The sequence below is a fragment of the Vulpes lagopus genome, chromosome 4 (assembly GCF_018345385.1).
Source record: "Vulpes lagopus strain Blue_001 chromosome 4, ASM1834538v1, whole genome shotgun sequence".
NCBI lineage: Eukaryota > Metazoa > Chordata > Mammalia > Carnivora > Canidae > Vulpes > Vulpes lagopus.
The window spans coordinates 123808787-123827530 of record NC_054827.1 but is presented as its reverse complement, the minus strand read 5'-3'; the positions used below and the strand labels follow the sequence as shown (position 1 = coordinate 123827530).

The 18744-nt window shown below is 41.6% G+C and overlaps 1 protein-coding gene and 1 long non-coding RNA gene across 11 annotated transcripts in view; one reads left to right on the top strand and one right to left on the bottom strand.

Moving 5' to 3' along the window:
* The window catches only part of LDB2 (LIM domain binding 2), a 373756-nt gene that overhangs the window by 334132 nt on the left and 20880 nt on the right, over positions 1 to 18744 (bottom strand). The gene's annotated exons all lie outside the window — the stretch shown is intronic.
* On the top strand, positions 974 to 3548 carry LOC121489822. The gene is made up of 2 exons (XR_005987433.1): positions 974 to 2227; positions 3271 to 3548. It is a non-coding gene; the product is annotated as an uncharacterized LOC121489822 (long non-coding RNA).

Below are 18744 nucleotides of genomic sequence, written 5' to 3'. Positions count from 1 at the left end.
CTCTGTGTCTCTCATGAATAAATAAATAAAATCTTAAAAAAAAAAACTATAAAATATGTATACTCTACATTCAATTGTTCTGCCTTTAAGTATCTACCCTAAAGAAATGCTCATACCTATAGGTGTGTGTGTGTATATATATGTATATACTATATACACTATCTAATATGTGCTGGGCAATGTTCTCATCACTTTACAAATATTAACTCATTTAATTCTCATAAGAGCCCTATGAGGTAAATCCTGACAGTTTCTCCATTTTATAGACGAAGAAAGAAACAGAGGCCCAGAATTGTAAAGTAACTTGTCTAAAGCCACATAGCTAATACACAGATGTTGGATGAAGCATTACTTTGTATGGCAAATATCTAGGAATGACTTAAATATTTAGAGACTTTACACATTGTTCTGGTCGGTGTATTTCATCATACAGATCTCTTTAAGCGGTTTCCTGCCTTCATTTCTTTTCCTATTAAAATTTGCTGAGTTACATTCAAAGTGTCACAGTCTCCTTAAAGCTTTGGTTGGCCACACCAGCCCATAATGATCCCTCTTCTTAATCCCCAGAGAACATTAGATCTGGAGTGTATGGAGTTTAATATTGCCTCGATAGTCTTCTATCCCCTGGCAAACCAGCAATTCTTTAAGGATTGAGCATAAATGGATCTTATGCTCCTTTTTTATGCATTAGCCTGTCACCATCTGTACCGCCTCCACTCCTCCACCTCTGCCCAAGTCACCATCTTAGCTTGTCTGAAACTGGAAAAAATCTCCAGATCAATGGAGATTGATCCCCCCACCCCCACCCCATACTGCCTTCTTGCAAAACTGTTCCCTCCACAGGATCCAGGATGAGCTTGATACAAAGTTCAATTCAGACAAAAAAAAAAAATTAGCCCCGAAAGCCTCTAAATGGTTTTCCTTTGGGTAAAACCATCAGTCTTCACCATGGCCTCCAGAGCTGGACTTCATTCGACCTGACCTCTTTCCTTGCGCTGTCCTGGCTCGCCTTGCTCTGGGCACCCAGGCCATGGGTGCCTGCCCTGTCCCTCCCTGTGAAGGGCTGAGACCCTCTTCCTACAGAGCCTTTGCACCCCCTGTTCCCTCTGCCCAGGTGTTCTTCCCTGAGATACTGGCAAGACTCAGGAAGGTCTTTGCAAAAAGGTCCCCTCACCAGGGAGGCTATCCCTGGTTACCCTGCCTAAACGAGCCGACCAACGCCATCCCGCTCCTTTAGTCTCTCTTCCCTTCCTCGGGGATACAGATCTTCATACCACTTTCCAGAATGCAGTGTATCGTGTATTTATATGTGCATTTGCTTACCATCTCTCCCCTCGGCCCAACCCGCGATGGTGCCCGGGGCACAGGTGCTCCATAAAATGCTGATGGTTTGAGCCTCAGGCTCCTCGCATCTAAAAATGGACGTAATACTACCCCTCACCAGATTCTTGTTAATAATTATTATTTCCGGGCGCCTGGGTGGCTCAGTGGTTGAGTGTCTGCCTTTGGCTCAGGTTGTCATCCCGGAGTCCTGGGATCGAGTCCTGCGACGAGCTCCCTGCATGGAGCCTGCTTCTCCCTCTGCCTGTGTCTCTGCCTGCCTCTCTCTCTCTCTCTCTCTGTCTCTCGGTATCTCTCATGAATAAATGAAATCTTTAAAAAGATTATGTTTTCATCGTTAAAGTTTAGCAAGCAAGGCCAGGCAGGCTGCTAAGATACAGGCCTTTCCCGGCCTGATCTCCCCCAGATCTCTACCACGACCCCAATGGCAGTGTCCGGAACACCATCTCCCACTTTACAGAGGAGGTCACTGAGGCTCCGAGGGGGGGAAGAGTCACAGCAGGAGCCGCCTCCAGAGTCAAAAACAAAGGGGCGAGCGCGCTGGAAGCACGGAGCTCTCCCACAAGGCAGGGACCCGCCGTTTGCGCTCGCGCTCCGGGCGGGGCTCTAGACCGGATGTGACCCCGGCCCCGGAGCCGGAAGTGCGCCCCGTTGACTTCCGGGTGAGCAGCCTGGTCAGCGCGCGCAGGGGGGGCCCGGGCAGGTGCAGAGGGGGCCTCTGCCCCCACCGGGGACTTTCTTAGACAGGGTTCGGGAGGGGTGTTTGCTAAGACCAGTTTCTGATCAGATAACGAGCTGACACCAATTCTTCTATTTTCAGCTGGCACCGAACGGGGTCCGACGTTATCACCGGCCGGTTATCTGTGTCCCCTGGAAGGAACTCCGGGTAAGGTACAGGAAAAAGGTGGGGGTATTGTTGGCGCTTCCTGCTGGCCCGCACCCTGGCCTATTGTTGCCTTTATTTATTTATTTTTTTTTTTAGACGATCACATCACAATTATTTTGGCAACATCCTTTTTCCACCCTGGACCCAATACAATATTTATTGAACTCTACAAACTGCGTCAATATCGAGTGCTTTCTGTACTGTTTGTTGCCCACGCTCTTTGGGGGCATGTTTTAAAAATTTATTAGAAGACTGTGCTCGTGGCCACGTGGTCAGCCCACGCTGCACACTCGAAATCACACGTTTTTAAACCAAAAGAAGCCTCCGAGAAACTTGGCTCAACCACTACATTTAAATTAATAATAATAATAATGGAATAACATTTCTCTCTTTTTTAAGATTTTTTTTTTTTTTTTTATTCATGAGAGGCACAGAGAGAGAGGCAGAGACACAGGCAGAGGGAGATGCAGGCTCCATGCAGGGGGAGCACAATGCAGGACTCGATCCCAGGACCCCGGGGTCACACCCTGAGCCAAAGGCAGACACTCAACCACTGAGCCACCCAGGCGCCCCTGGAATAGCATTTCTTGAGATGACAGTGAGCCCAGCACAATACTGTGCATCATCTCACTAAAGTACTACCTCCTCCATGACTGTTAATTCTGTTTCCCATTTTACAGATGACAAAAGTGAGTCAGGAAAAGGGGTTAGGTTGCACTCTCAGTCAGTCACAGCTGTGGGTACTCTGGTCTACAGAAGCCTTCCCGCAGACCTCTACCCTAGAGATGAGAGGAATGACTTTCCTTGAAGCATTTTCCCACTTTAACTTGTGTTCACCTGAGTTTGGTGAGTAATGGTCCTGCAGACACGGATCCCATTCGTGGTGTCAAGACTGGTAGTATGCCTGCGTGATTCATCTGGGTGCCAGTTAATAGGACCCAGTTAAACTGCATTTTGAAAGCCATAAGCAATATGGCAATACTGAAGCTGCCACAATGCCTCATTCCTATTTTCCCCTCCTAATTATTTCTGTTTGCTTATAGGGGCGAGCCTTCACAATGGAATCAACAATCGTGAGCCACCGTCCTTTTTGACAGGAGTTTCACATCACTTTTTTCCCTGACGCTGTCACTTTGGATTCTTTAACTGTGGTGTGACCAGATTCACAAGACTCAGAGACTCCAACAGAGACCATGTAGAAGTGGGAGTGGCCATCTTCATTTCGTTCAAAATTGGAAGCTGAGGCCCCAAGTGGAGGGTGCCTTTTCCCAGGCCACACAGTCACTTGCTAGCAGAGGAGTTACTCAAGAAGTAGCATTTGTTAAAAAAAAAAAAAAAAAAGAAGTAGCATTTGTTAAAAAAAAAAAAAAAAAAGAAGTAGCATTTGTTGAAAACCTCTTATTCAGGGCACCTGGGTGGCTCAGTGGTTGAGCATCTGCCATCAGCTCAGGGCATGATCCCAGGGTCCTGGGATCAAGTCCCACATCGGGCTCCTGGAAGGGAGCCTGCTTCTCCCTCTGCCTGTGTCTCTGCCTCTCTGTCTGTGTCTCTCATGAATAAATAAATATAATCTTTTAAAAAAAAGAAAAAGAAAAAAAACCCTCTTATTCAATGACACATTTCATAATAATAATGATAGCAATAATAAAAACTATAATAGCTAATATATAGTGAGCTCTTATAATTTGTCAGGCGTTATGCAAAATGCTTAATGTGAATTAAAAAAAATAATCCTCTCCAACTTTGAGACAGGTACTATTATTATTCCCATTTGACAGAGGATAAAACCTGTCAGGGAGGTAACTCAGTCATAGAGAAAGAATTCAAAGCCCCAGCCCTCTCTGGCAAGATGGCCCTGGTTTTACTGCACACACGGGGAGAATGCACATAGAACGTCACTGTTTGATGCCTTAACCTAGCTGAAATGGATCTTCCTAACTATGGATTTCTGCTGAGACAAACACTGAGAAAGATAGATGGGTTTCGGTAGCCTGGAAAGTAATATTATCTGCTGGCCCCACAGGCACTTTCCTTTACCTGTACTTTCCTGTACCATTTAAATACTGATGGGACTTTAAAAAAATGTGTTATAAAAGCACTTCCAGACCATTTCAAAGCCTTGATCGCTTAGATACAGAGAGACCCCCGTCACAAAGATAACAAAGTAGTCCTCTTGTATAAGCAGATGTGCAACCCTCTCAGTTCAATGAATATCATGGAGACCCAAAGGTGTCTATTTAAATGATCTACCTTTGCTCAAACAAACAAATGCTGCCCAGTCATCTATGAATATAGGATGCCAGCATGGTGCAATTGGTCTGCTTTTGAAAGTCCATGCCCTTATAAATAGGCCCCAAAGGCTGCCATCCATCAGCTGTGTGACCCCAGACAAATCACTCGATGTCTCTGACCCCCAATTTGTTCATCTATAAAAGTACATGTGGCCTGAACAAAATTAGTGGTCTTTCCCATCCAATGCTCTGTGGCTCCTTGACAAAGTATTCTAAGATGATCTCATTCAAATAGCACTTGTTTCATGACCAGCCTATTCAATGAGAGACTCTATAATGCTGAAGCAATGTTGGCAGTGGTCCACATTTGTGGACTAAGTCACAGTTGGAGAATTTATTTCATATCTAGCAATATACTGATCTCAGCAACACTGTGGTTCTTTGCCACAGGGATCCATATCTGCCCAGGGAAAAAACTGAATACCTCAGAGGCATAACTATGGCTACAAAAAAAAAAAAAAAAATCAATCTAAAATAATTTGCCAAAAAGGTGGGCATTAGTCCTGAAACAAGGATTCTGGAGCTTAAAAGTAACAGACGTATTAACTAAAAGGACCACCCCCACCACTTCTTTAGGTATGGAGAATTTCTCCCCATGCTTGACTGTAAACCTATAAAGAACATATTTATTAAAAATAATCATTGGAGGATTCAGAACAATTTTTGTCTCACCACTGGAGTCTTTCTAGTATCTTCTTATATCTATTTTACAGATGAGGAAACGCAAGAACAGATTCATTAAGTTAATCAAAAGAGGTGAAAAAAAAAAATCTTTTAAAAAGAACATGGAGATGGTGATGTTCAGTCCTAACCCAGCCAGTTTTGCCCAAATCACTGTAGCTCAGGGTTCTCAACCATGGCACCATTGATATTTTGGACTGGATTGTAGATTGTAGAGGACTGTCTTGTACATTGTCTGATATTTAGCAGCATCCGTGACTTCTGCCCATTAGATGTCAGTAGCTCTCCCCTCTGGTTTTGATAGGCAAAACTATCTCCAGATATTGACAAGGGTTCTGTTCTGAGGCAAAATCACCCCAAGTGAAAGCCAAGGCTATAGATGTTCAAAGAAGGACAGGATGGATAATAAGTTTCCAGCTCCCCTGAACTGAGGTCTGGCTCAGGCCTCCTCTCTCCTTCCCGGGTGATTCCCTTCCAACTTTCTCAATACCAGCCCTCCTTCTAATCCTAGTAGTATCATGCTGAACCCTTGCTTTAAAACTCACACCTTTCCCTCATTGGCTACAGAATCATGCAGACAACTTTGTGTGGCCTCTAGACTTGATTTCAGCTCCAGCCCTGATACCTCCACCACACACACCACACATTCCCCAGACCACTATGCATTGCCACTCTTCCTTTGCATATACTCTTCCCTCTGCCCACAATGTTGTTCCTGTCCTCCCGGACTGATAACAGTGTGATTCATCCTCCTGAACCCAGGTACCTGATGTGAACATTCCACAGGTTCTCAAGAGCTATTGGAATTGAACCGAATGGAAATGACTTATTTTCAGTTGTCCCAGCCCCTGACCTCAATCAGAGCTACCCAACCACTACAGACCTCAGTTACCTCATCTGTAAGATGGGCACTGTTGATGCCTTCCTCTCAAGATTTTTGTGAGAAATAAAGAACATCAAGTGGCTGCCACATAATAACATTTTCAGTGAAAAGTTCTTTTATCTTGCTATTCTCACTAATCCATGAAAATTGTTTTACAAGAACGGGCTCACTTTCTTGGCTACAAGATCTTCATGCGTTTGGCATACAGAAATAGAACTAAAAGCCTTCAAGTCTCTTTCTCTTGAATCCTGAGTAATATTCCGTTTTTTCCATTTTTGGTTTTTGGATTTTTTTCCCCTAAATATTCGGAGACAAGAATACAAGTTTGATACCAGTGTAACTATAGAAACAGTCCTATCTTGTGGGAATCAAAGAGCCCTCCAGCTCTGGCCCTGGCTGAGTTCTCTCTAAACAGTGCTATCTGCAACCCACACTGTTTGCAACCATCAGTAGTTTTTCAAAAGGTTTCCAGTTTCCCACGGGAATATAAGGAAATTGGAATTATTAAACCAAACGATAAGAGAAACAGGAACAATGCCACAGCCCTCCACCCCTGAAGTCCAGCGAATTTGAAGTTCTTTGTGTAACGCTTATAAGGATGCCAAGCCCTGCAGAGATTGGTCACCAGGAAAAGGAAGAGGATACCGAGGGTCACAGCCACTTGAGCAAAGGAACCATCCATCACCAACGCTTCCCGGGCAGCCTGCACGTTTCCAGTCACAGAGGGCACCAGATCCGGCCGGCCAAGGACAGAGGAAAAAAACAACCTTGGCTTTGCTTTATTAGTTAAGTGAACAGACTCCTTAAGAGTATTGATGTATTGACTAATGATTCTGACATCCAGCGTGCTGAGAGCTTACATGTTTAAAGGGCAAGAGTTACAAATCAACAAGTTATTAATTTAATTCCTCTTTGAAAAGGTGCCAAAGGTAGAGAGAGCAGAACAAGAGGAACATTTATTATGTTGACTTCAATATAAGTTCACCCCCTATCTTCTTAGCTTGTGAATTTTAAACATGAGGGTGTTGAAAACATAGGCTGGGGCAGCTTCTTAAAATGCTGGTCCCTGGGCCCACACTCCACTCTTCTGCTTCGTTAGATCTTGGTTTGGGCCAGGAAATGTAGATTCTTACCACTCACCTCCCACACCAATTAGATGTGATGCAGGTGACCAGCAAACCACTTTGAGAAACACCACACCAGGGCTGATAACTGTGTTCTCTCTTACTCAACAGCTGTTCCCAGAACAGAACACATTTTTCCATCCCCCTTGCATGGAGCTGGGGCAGTTGACCCAAGTTCTGTTCAGTGTGGTGAGAAGCAGTTTGTACCACTTCTAGACCTGCCTCAAAAACGTCCTGCACCATCCTCACACTGTCTGTCGTTGGCTGGTTGGATGCAGAGGACCCTAGGGAAGTCCTAGGCAGAGGAGACAGCATAGCTGCTGCCTGAAGAGGTTCCTGAATGAGGGAGTGGAGTGGAGTTCCATCCCTGCTCCCACCAAGCCACCACTGGACTGTCACAAGAGCAAGAGGGGGAGAAACAACTTTATTTTATTAAGCCACAGATTCTGGAGTTTTTCTTAGCATGGTTAGTCTAACCTGACAAATACACATTACTCTTCTCTCTTCTCCAATTTTATTAGATCTTCATTCTAAAGATCCAAGGTAAATGTTTTAAGGGCAAAATTGGTAAACAGAGGAAAACCCAAGTTGATTCATCACATCAAAATCCAATCCTACCCTCAGATATGAGAATGCAAATGGCTTAAAATAGAATAAGTCTCTTGAACTTCCTTTATGCAGCCCAGGTTACACCTCAGATCTCTACCAGTCCTGGTGCCAAACTAATTCAGTAAGTGTTAGACCTCAGTAAAAAGCAAGGACTAAAGACATGTAGGTAATTATCCCCAGGGAATTAAAGGCCCTTCTCCAGGAATGCAAAAGAATCTGCCAGAAAGCCAAGAACTAGGGAGCCATAGCCAGATGGGCCCATGCGTAGACTTCACATGGGCCATTCTGAGACCCCCTTGGGCTCCACAAATAGGTATTCAGAATCCGCTGCCCTCCACCCTATACCAAGAAGCCTCTGCCTTCTCAACTGTGTGTCTGATGTTTCCGATGTTTTGAGGCTCATGACTCTCAAAAGCCCCGCTGGAGACTAATCCAGGAAGTTTTCACAAGGCAGCCCCAGCAATAGGATACTGCATAGCCTTGAAGAGCAGGACCATTTTCCATCTGGTTAATATGCCCTCACCTGTGAAGCCAACCCTAGAGATGGAGGAGGAAGCATCTCCCAACTCCTCCCTTTCTCTTTAAACCAAGTCAGCCTCACATCAGCAGAGCAGCTGAGTTAGAATATGTGATTGGTACTCTGCCTTGTGACTGTCTATGGTCACTCTGGGAAGGATCCAATTTGACTTTAGAAAAGAGAAGAGAAAGGTTATTCATCCCAGAGAGCTCAGGGATAGAATCTTCTACTCCCACTCCAACCACAGTGGTCTTACTACCTCACAGACATTCCAGACTCATCCCCTTCTCTTTCTGCTTAGACTATTCTTCCCCCAGACCTTCACATGGTTCATGTCTCCGCTTCCTACAGGTGGCCTCTGCTTCAGGGTTCCCTCAGCAAGACTTCCCTTCATCACCATTTCGAAATCAGTTGTCCCCACCCCAGTCACTCTCTAACCCCTTGTCCCATTTTATTTTCCTTCAAAAGCTTTCTTGCCACGCAGAAGTATAATAATTGTTGTTCTAGCCTAACAATATCTACAGAGAACTGGGTGCTAAGAGCTGGAGAAAAGGAAGGTGATTGTGCAGAGTTTTTGGTTTTTTTTTCTTTCAGAGTGCTGTTTAAAAACAATCAATATAAAAAATAAATAAATAAAAAATAAAAAAATAAAAACAATCAATATGCAAAAAAAAGTCCTCAATATGGAAAGTACACATGATACAAGGTTAATGAAAAATGTGGGTTACAGAGCTGCACACTCACTTGCAACTACACTGGAAATAATGCAGATAAAATAGGTAAGTATGAAATTTAGGTGATGGAATAAAAAGTAATAATACTTTATTTTTTGAAATTCTATTCTATAACAGTATTAATTTTAAGAATTCTATTTAATAAATAAGTACATAAGTATATAAGTCAACTAAATCCAATAAATAAACCAAAGACTATTGTAACATTCTCAAAGACTATAGAGGCTGTTGCTCTCACACCCTCATTTGCCAGATGAAGAAGCTGAGCTTCAAAGGAAAGTGAATGCCCAAGGTCACACTCAAGGTTAGTCAATGAAGAGAGACAGAATAAGAAAGCAGAACTTGGACTCCCGGCCCCAGTGTTTTCCCCACTGCATCATGCTTCATCATTAGTCAAACAAAGGAGTCTCTTGAGAAGGGACAAATCCTTTCAAAGCATAAAAACCAAAGTAATCCTAACCATGCATACGCAGAGTGTAATGTAGGAACATTTCTCGTTCATATGGGGCACTCACTGCCCGAGACCCTTCACCTTGGTGCTCTTCTATAACCCAGTGGCTTAACCTCTTTGAAGTTCTGTTTCCTCCCCTGGGAAAGTGATGATGGTGGTGGTGGTGGTGGTGATGTTGGCAACAATGATGATGATATTAATGAGAATAATGTTGATGATGTTACTAATGATGATGGCTGGTCCTACCCTTTGTCAGGCACCATGCCGAGTGCCTCAGTGCTTCATAAAGATCACTTCATTTAATTTCCATGCCACTATGAGGTGGGCATGGTAATCATTACTGTTATTACCATCCCCTTTTATCAGGCGAGGAACTGAGGCCTACAAAAGTTAATTAACTCCCCGAAAGATACTCAAATAGTAAAATGATTAAAATTAGAAGTTAAACTCAGGCAAGCCAGCTACAGAAGTGGAATTCCATTACACATGTTGCAAAAATTCCTAACAAATAGTTTGCAAATGCCTAAAGTTCAGGAAAAGTAGATCATGCTATGACGACCCCTCTGAAAAGGAGGTAGAGATATTGGCCAACCTTCTTCAGAGACTTGTTTTGGGCTTCATATCTGTTCCCCCTCACACCACTAAAATTCATGTGTTAAAATCTTTTTTTTTTAAACATTTGATTTATTTATTCATGAGAGACACACAGCAAGAGGCAGAGACAAAAGTAGAGGGAGAAGCAGCCTCCCCCTGGGGAGCCTGATGCAGGACTCGATCCCTGGGCCCTAGGATCACACACTGAGCCGAAGGTGGACCTCACCTGTTAAGCCACCCAGGCATCCCATGTGTTGAAATCTTAACCCCCCCCCAGTGTGATAGTATTTGGTGATGGGGCCTTTGGGAGGTGATTAGGTCAAGAAGGTTGAGCCTCACTGATGGGATTGATGTCCTCGGAAGAAGTAAAGTAGACTAGAGCCTGCTCTCTCAGCCGCATGAAGACACAGCAAGAAGGCAGCTGCCTGCAAGGCAAGAAGTATGTCTCACAAGATACCAGATCTGCCCGCGCCTTGATCTTGGACTTCACAGCCTTCAAAACTGTGAGAAAGAAGTATTTGTTGTTTAAGCCTCCGGTCTATGCTATTATTGTTATAGCAGCCCAAACTCACTAAGACAGAGGTTGTTCTAAAGAAAAAATGAAATCATAGGTTATGGTGGGGCTTCTGAAACTACCACATCCTATAAACATGATGTAACAGCATTAATTCATCTAATTCTAATAACTTCCCAAGGTAGTTACTGTTACTACCACCTTCATTTAAAAATGAGAAAACTGACTCACAGCCCAATAACTTAGCCAAGGAATGGTTGGCCTGGGATGCAAATGCAACAGTCTGGTACAACTGCCTGAAATCATAACCTCTGCACTAGGAGTGTTTCTAAAAATCACGATTATTTTTGAAGCAGAAAGTTCCTAGGTCATAAAGATACAGTTCATGTGCTTCATCTCTTGAGTTTGGAGTTGATCATATGTAGATAGTCACTCTCCCCAGGATGCCTTCAATCATCCTTCATCCTAACAATCTAAGGAATAGCCAGCTGTTGCCAGTTCCTAATTTGGGAGTGGTCTAGAAGAACAATGTGGAGATCCAAGAGCAGCGCTCAGTGAGTTCCTTGAGTCCATTCCCCTTTCCTCAGCCAGGCATCTCAGTCTCTGGGGATTTGGTCATTCTGGGTGACAGTGACATGAGCTGATGTGAGTGGGTGCCCAAGCTGCATGCTAGCCAGCAACATTTAAAATGAATGAGGCTGCTCTCCACCGAGCCCAAATGCTTCACTGGAAAAAGCCAGTCACTGTATTTTTTGCAAGACAGCTGCAAAAACAGGCCACCGAATTCAGAGGCAAGTAGGAGATGCAGAAGAGACAGGGATTCACAGTGATTGGGGAAAAAAACATAACCATATTACTATGGCAGAAGTGCTGAGAAAGCCCGGGAGTCTCCACATAGACAGTGAAGAGGCAGCAGGACCCATGCATTCATTTTAAGAAAAGGATTTGAAGCCTTGTCTAGATTCAGAGATTGTTAGAATTGAAAGGAAACATAAATGCCATATTAGTCCACTTCCTCGTTTTACAAGTAAGAAAAGTGATGGCCAGGAAGGTAAGTGACTCCCTCAAAGTCACATAGCTGACTAAGAGCTCTGCATCTATGTAGAGGGTAGTGTGTAGGAATAGAGGGTGTCCCTACCTGGAGGGTATGGGGCCCTGTGGGTCACTCCCACTTCCCTTCAAATGGGCCCTCCGCAAGGTGCAAAGTCCTTTCTGATCTGGCTCCATTATTTCTGCTGCCCACCTCCCTCCTCACATCCATCCTGTGCCTATAGCCCCAACCTCCTGGCTTTCCTTTAACCTGGCAAGCCTGCTACTGCCTGAGGTCCTTTGCACATACCTCTTCCTCTGCCTGGAATGCTCTTTCCTCAAATACCCATGTATCTCAGTCTGCAATGTACTGGAACCAGCTCAGATCTGGTCCCCTATTGTCAAATTTTCAGGAATTTTGTGAGACAGTTGTTAATTTACAGTTAAATGTTACTATATTAAAAACAAAGGTGGGGCATCTGGGTGGCTCAGTCAGTTAAGCATCTGCCTGTGGCTCAGGTCATGATCTCAGGGTCCTGGGATCATCCAGCCCACATCTGGATTCACTGCTCAGTGGGGAACCTGCTTCTCCTTCTTCCTCTGCTCCTCCCCCTAGCTCGTGCTTTCTCTTTCTCTTTCTCTCTCTCTCTCAAATAAATAAAATCTTTAAAAAAAAATTTTTTTTATGACAAAGGTAATAAATGCCCAGTGCTTCCTAATTATTTTGCTGCATCCCACTTTTACCTGTGCTCTTGAGGTTATTTATGTGTATTGTATCCTTTTGGTGGGCCTACAACTCCACATTCATGACTTTGTGTTGGTAGCTTAAAACTGGCCATCGTGGGCATATTTACAGAAATTGGCACATCCCACAAACCAGGGCTTGCTTTCCTTATTTTTCTACACTTACAAAAGTAATGGATAAAAATACTAGTAATTTAGATTAAGCATAAAATTGTATCATGCTGATAGCTGTTACAATGTGACTAGCACAGCATTTGAGGACATCTCCCAGTATTGGAAAACTCTTGTCTTTTCAGAAGAGCAGTAACCTAATGACATTGATGAATGGGTGAAATTCAGATATTCATCTCTGTTGTTTCACTTTTTCTTATTCATTAAGGTGAAAGAAAATATCAGCTAACATTCATGTCAGAACTACTCTTATCAGTTAAAATTATGGTTTGGCTATAATTACAAACGAGTTCAGCAAAAATCAACGAAAGCCTTTTGGGAGAATTAACTGGCCATATAGAGTTTAACATAAAGAGTATTATGTTTTGTTTATTATATGTAAACTATGAACTATATATCTTTTTATCAGTAAAATTCATTTTAAAACCCATGTATATATAATATGTTTATTTATTTATTTGTTTTTTGGAGAAACAGTTGCTAGTTACCCACATACCTGTCATCCCTTGCATTTTATCTGGGTCTCTGCTTAACCGCCATTAGCTCAGAGAAGTCCTCTCAGACCACATTAGTGGGGTTTATCATGGCTTTCTATCGTCTTATTCCACTTTATTTACCTTCATAGTATTTATCATTACTTAATGCTATATCATATATATAACTATTTACCTGTTTTCTGGTTCCTCCACTGAATTATAATTTTTAAACTGGCAAAAAAATAAAAATAACTTGTTTGGATTACTGCTTATTTTTCTCCTGTGTTGAGAATAGAAGCCCAGTACATATCAGGCACTTAATAAATATTTTTGAAAAATGAATGAATACAACTGGCATTCTCAGATTCTTAGGTAAATTTGTTGGATCGTTTGTTATAAGTCAATGTTGGCAGGACTCTAGACCCCTCTCATTGTGTTACACTCAATAAGAACATTTGCAAGTAATCTAGAAATCAGTATAAGAAGGGAGGAAGAAAAAAAATATTTTACAGCTTCTGATCAGTGTTGTATAACTAGCCTCTGACAATTACAAGATTGTTGTAATACTTTCAATACTCTTTTAATACTGGGGCACCTGGGTGGCTCAGTGATTAAGTGTCTGCCTTCAGCTCAGATCACGATCCTGAGGTCCTGGGGTCAAGTCCCGCATGGGGTTCCCCACAGGGAGCCTGCTTCTCCCTCTGCCTATGTCTCTGCCTCTCTTTCTGTGTCTCTCATGAATAAATAAATAAAATCTTTTTTAAAAATTGTTGTAATACTTTCAAGATTGTTATAATACTTTCAAGATTGTTCAGTAAAAGGTGATAAGATCTATAAGTAAGCTTCTTATGACATCTGTAAACAAAGCAGGGAAGCCACCATATTTGAACTAAGACTGGCCACATCCCCTGTGGGGTGGCTTTCCTGCTTCTAAGACATCCTAAGAGTCCCATTAATAATTCAATGGCTAGGAAAGCAACCAGGCAACAGAGATGCCACTGTCCCAAGTGGCAACAGAGATGCCACTTGTACCAATGTCAAACAAGAGACCAAATGTCAAAAATGTCATGAAGGAGGATGGCATGTGTACCTACACAGTGTCTCTACAGCACTGGACTAGCTGACCCCCTAAGAATAGTGAACCCAGCAATGAGAGGACCTAGAGCCATGAGCTAATTAGCCCCCAATATTGAGAGAGTAGAGGGTGATCTTACAGAAGAGAGAATGAACTTGTTCTGTACAAGCTCAGAAAAGGACTTATGATTGAAAGTGATGAAAAAACTGACTTGAGTTTAATTTTTTATATTCATTCTAACAATTGGAAATCTCACACAATAGGAAATATTGTCTGTTCACCTGAAGATTTTCTGACAAAACATATTCTGTCCTTATGCTTTCTACACTTTTAACCTTATACCTTGGAAAAAAATAAACTAAATCACTTGAATTCTAAAAAAGTTTTCTAAATAAATGACATTTTAATATTTTATATTTTTAGTATATGCTTGGTCTTAAACTTTATATTCTAGGAAAAACAAAAGTGGTGGCAGATAGCTTTTTTAGTGATTTTCTTGAGGTATAATATTCAAACTATAATATTCATGTGTTTTCACTTTTAGTAAATGTACCAAGTGATACAGTCTTCACCACTACCCATTTCAGCATATTTTCCTTGTGCCCACTTCAGGAACTCTGTTCCCACTCCATGTCCACTCACATAATCACACAATATGTGTGTGTGTGGTCTTTTGTGACAGACTTCTTTTATTTAGCGTATTTTTGAGGTACATGCTGTAGCATGTATTAGACTTCATTCCTTTTGATGGCTTAAAAGTCTTCCATTGAATGGATATACCACATTTTGTTTATTCATTTACCAGTCAGTAAACCTATGGATTATTTCTGCTTTTTGACTATTACAAACAACGAATAGCATCATTTGAAATACCTTCAACTCCCCACACAAACCAAACAGGGTTGTGCAATATCAAGAACCCATGGAAAACACAACAAAATTGGAAGAAGACAGAAAGATATTTATTATATATACCATGGTGCTACATAGGGTAGAAAGTATTCAGACCTTAAAGTCCAATTTTACAACATACTTAATGAAAAAAAATGTTTAGGATATATTTTCAGGTGGGGAAGTAGGTTATAAAATAATAAGTGCAGTAAAATTATTTATATCTGTATATGACTTCATTAATTCTAAGGATGCACATATTTTCCAATATCAATGGCTCTGGGCTCTGAGTTCTCAGCGCATGTTTCCCAAGTAGACTTTAATTTACCATTTCTGTCAAGCCATTGTTGTCATTGCACATGTGCAGATATTGAAAACAGAAGCATCAGTATTTGCGGAATAGGTGTGAATGACTTAGAAGAAAATGCAAGACAAAAATGGACACCTCTTCAACCACTCAAAATCGATGTTTCAAAGGAAGAGTCAGGGAGACTGTGCATCCAACAAGATTAGCTACATTCCTGAAAGCTGAATTCAAAAGTAGGCAAGCTCTACATAATGCAAAGTGTGGTCAGAATCCAGCCCCATTTTTTTTTTTAATGTGTTATTTTGAAGACTGCTGTCTCACCAACATGTTTAATGTATAGAGATTATGGTACATGGAAAATCATGGACAGCTATGAGTCAAAGAACAATTCTGAAAAGTTAGATCCTGACTATGAACAATCTTAGGAATATCGAACCTATTTATATTCCTGTTTATGTATGCACAGGAGGGATGTTGGATTAAAAAAAAAAAAAGTCAAAGGCTGAAAGAACTTTTTCAGTAAGTATAAAATAAAAAGTCTATGTGATAGGAAAAAGTGACATGAGCCCCCAAACACAAGCAGGTGAGACAGATCACCAACAACCCCAAGACATGCATGTTACCAGAGTCTGGGCAGGAAGGAGCAGAGGGAAGCTATGGCTCATCTTATCAAACAGAAAATAAGTGAACCAAAATAGCCAACAGGTATTCACTGGAAAGTGAGGCAGGCCAATTTGAAAATAGCAGCTGAAACTGGTAGGAAAAACATCAGAAAGTTAATACCAAAAAAAGTTCACTGATACTATACAAGGAGGGGTTGTGTCTAGGACAGGGCTTCCGGGCTGGCCACAAAATTCTGATCTCGGTTGTAGCCAGATAACCTCATCCTAACCACTTAAGCTATATGAAATTAACTGATTGATTTAAAAATAAATTTTTAAAAATTACCATGGTTACTTGATGAAAAGCAGATCCTGAGCCCTACTTCAGAACTACGATACAGAGAGCTCAAGAGTGGAGCCAAAGAATACTTAAAGACGATTCAAGTTTATGTGATTGATTTTATTTAAAATTATTTTTAAAAATCAACTGTATTTTAGAATGAATCATAAGTTTAGTCAGTACCAACATTTCTTCCAATTTTATAAAAGGAAATTGTCCAATAAAATAGCATCTATCTAGAGCCATCTCCCAATCTAGACTCACAGAGAGGGAGGCCTAACTGTTTCTGGGCGATGACTCAGATCTCTCAACCAGAAGGGCCGGGAAGGCCTGCAGAGCAAAGAGACATCCTGTTACGTAAGCCACAGCCAAGGACGGGCCCTCCCCAGGGAAGAGAGTCACAGCTAGTCTAACTTGGGGGGGTGGGGAGAGGTTGTTTGCTTATGAGGCAGTGCACGCACTAGCAATGCCATCATCCATATAGAGGGCTTTAGAATCTAGAAAGTACCCCATATCCTCCTCCTCCTCCCATTCTGATTTGAGATACTGACAACCTTTGGTAGTGGGCAAAGGATGCATTATAGGAGGAAAATGAGGTTCAGTGAGGGAGGCTAGATGCAGATGCCTAGAAATGGAGGTCTGGGGCATTGGCCCACATCTTTGTAGCCTCTGCCACCCTCCCGTTGGACTTTTCCACAGCCAGCTCAAAACCACAAGATCATCTTGCATTGCCATGTTTTAGTTTGGATAAACTGACTATGGAGACAGAAATTCTTAAGTACCCTACGTGCAACAATTTCTTAAACATTTAGTATTCTGGGTCTATTTCTTTCTCTGAAACAACTACCGAGTTGATTGATAATTTATGCAAGAATGATGTTCTGCTGCATTTAAATCTAGGGGTACGCACCTCTGCCCTAACGTCGCCTCTAATTTTTCCTACCTCATTTTCCTTGAAGGAGTCTAAACTTGGTAGATACAAAAGAGTTAGAGCAGCTAAAGTCTGAAGTGTAAAGGATAAAGAGCTGCTAAGGTCACCCGAATGTGTCCATATTGCACCTGTTCTATATAGTATTTTTCTCTACTAATAGACGATCAGATGTAAATCCTAATGTACACTCCATTTTACATGCAATATGGGTTAGTTACTGTTGCTATGGAAACCTTCACTTTTGCATTTACTGATTTTAATTCTGTGACATTTGCTGACTTTAGTACAATGTAAAGTTTATAAATATAACATAAAGGTTTGTAGCGAGTTTTTTTAAAGTATTCAATTTGCATAGATAATTCCATCACAAATCTCTAGGTACATTAGGGGAAAGCATTAAACTGATGCCAACTAACAGGTATCAGCAAACAACAGGCTATTTCCAGAAATAACTATTTCCATTGATCTTCAAAAATCTCCTTCCACTAACCAAATGCCCCATCCATTGTAGAAGCCTTCCAACTACCGATTCAGTGATAATTGCCCAGCATAGATTTGTAATTTTATTTATTCAAAACACTTTCAAATCTGTTACCTCATTTTAGCTTTAACATTCATCTGGTGAGAGAGACAACCAGACGGGGTTTGTGGGAAGAAATGACCTCACTTTAGGGACTATAATCGACCCTTGAACAACACAGGTTTGAACTGCTCGGGGCCTCTCACGCATGGATTATTTTCAATAAATACAGTACAGTACTGTAAATGTATTTTCTGTTCCTTATGATCTTCTTAATAACTTTTTCTTTTCTCTAGTTTACTTCATTGTAAGAATACTGTGTGGGGCAACTGGGTGGCTTAGTCAGTTAAGCATCCAACTCTTGATTTTGGTGCAGGTCAGGATCGTGAGATTAGGGTCGTGAGATTGAGCCCCTCATCGAGCTCTGTGCTGGGTGTGGAGACTGTTTGAGAGTCTCTCTCTTCCTTTCTTTCTATCCCTCTTCTCCCCTCCTCCCTGTAAATATGTGCTCGCTCTTTCTTGCTCTCTCTCTCTTTCAAAACAAAAAACACACACTGTGTAATACGTATACCATACAAGATACACTAATCAACTGTTTATGTTATCAATAAGGCTTCCAGTCAACAGTAGGCAGTGAGCAGTTAAGTTTTGGGGGAGTCAAAATTTATACATGGGTTTTCAATTGCACTGGGGTTGGCATCCCTAATCCCCATGTGGTTCAAAGGTCACCTATACTTCAAATCCAGGGCAAACAATCCTTTGATATTCAACTGGATCTTCAAGGGGCTCACTAAACAAATCATCCTCTTTTCTTTCTTATTCCAAGTCTGAGTCATCTTTGCATCTTTGGAATCTAGCAAAATTTCCACATGTGAAATAAATACATACTCTCTAAATGTCCCTACATTTTTCTAATTCCTTGATTATTGTCACTTAACAGATGTAGAAACTGAGCCCTATAATCATTATGCAAAGATATCAGAAGTCATCTAGCAATTAACTGGGAAAACAAATGCATTGATAAGAATTGATC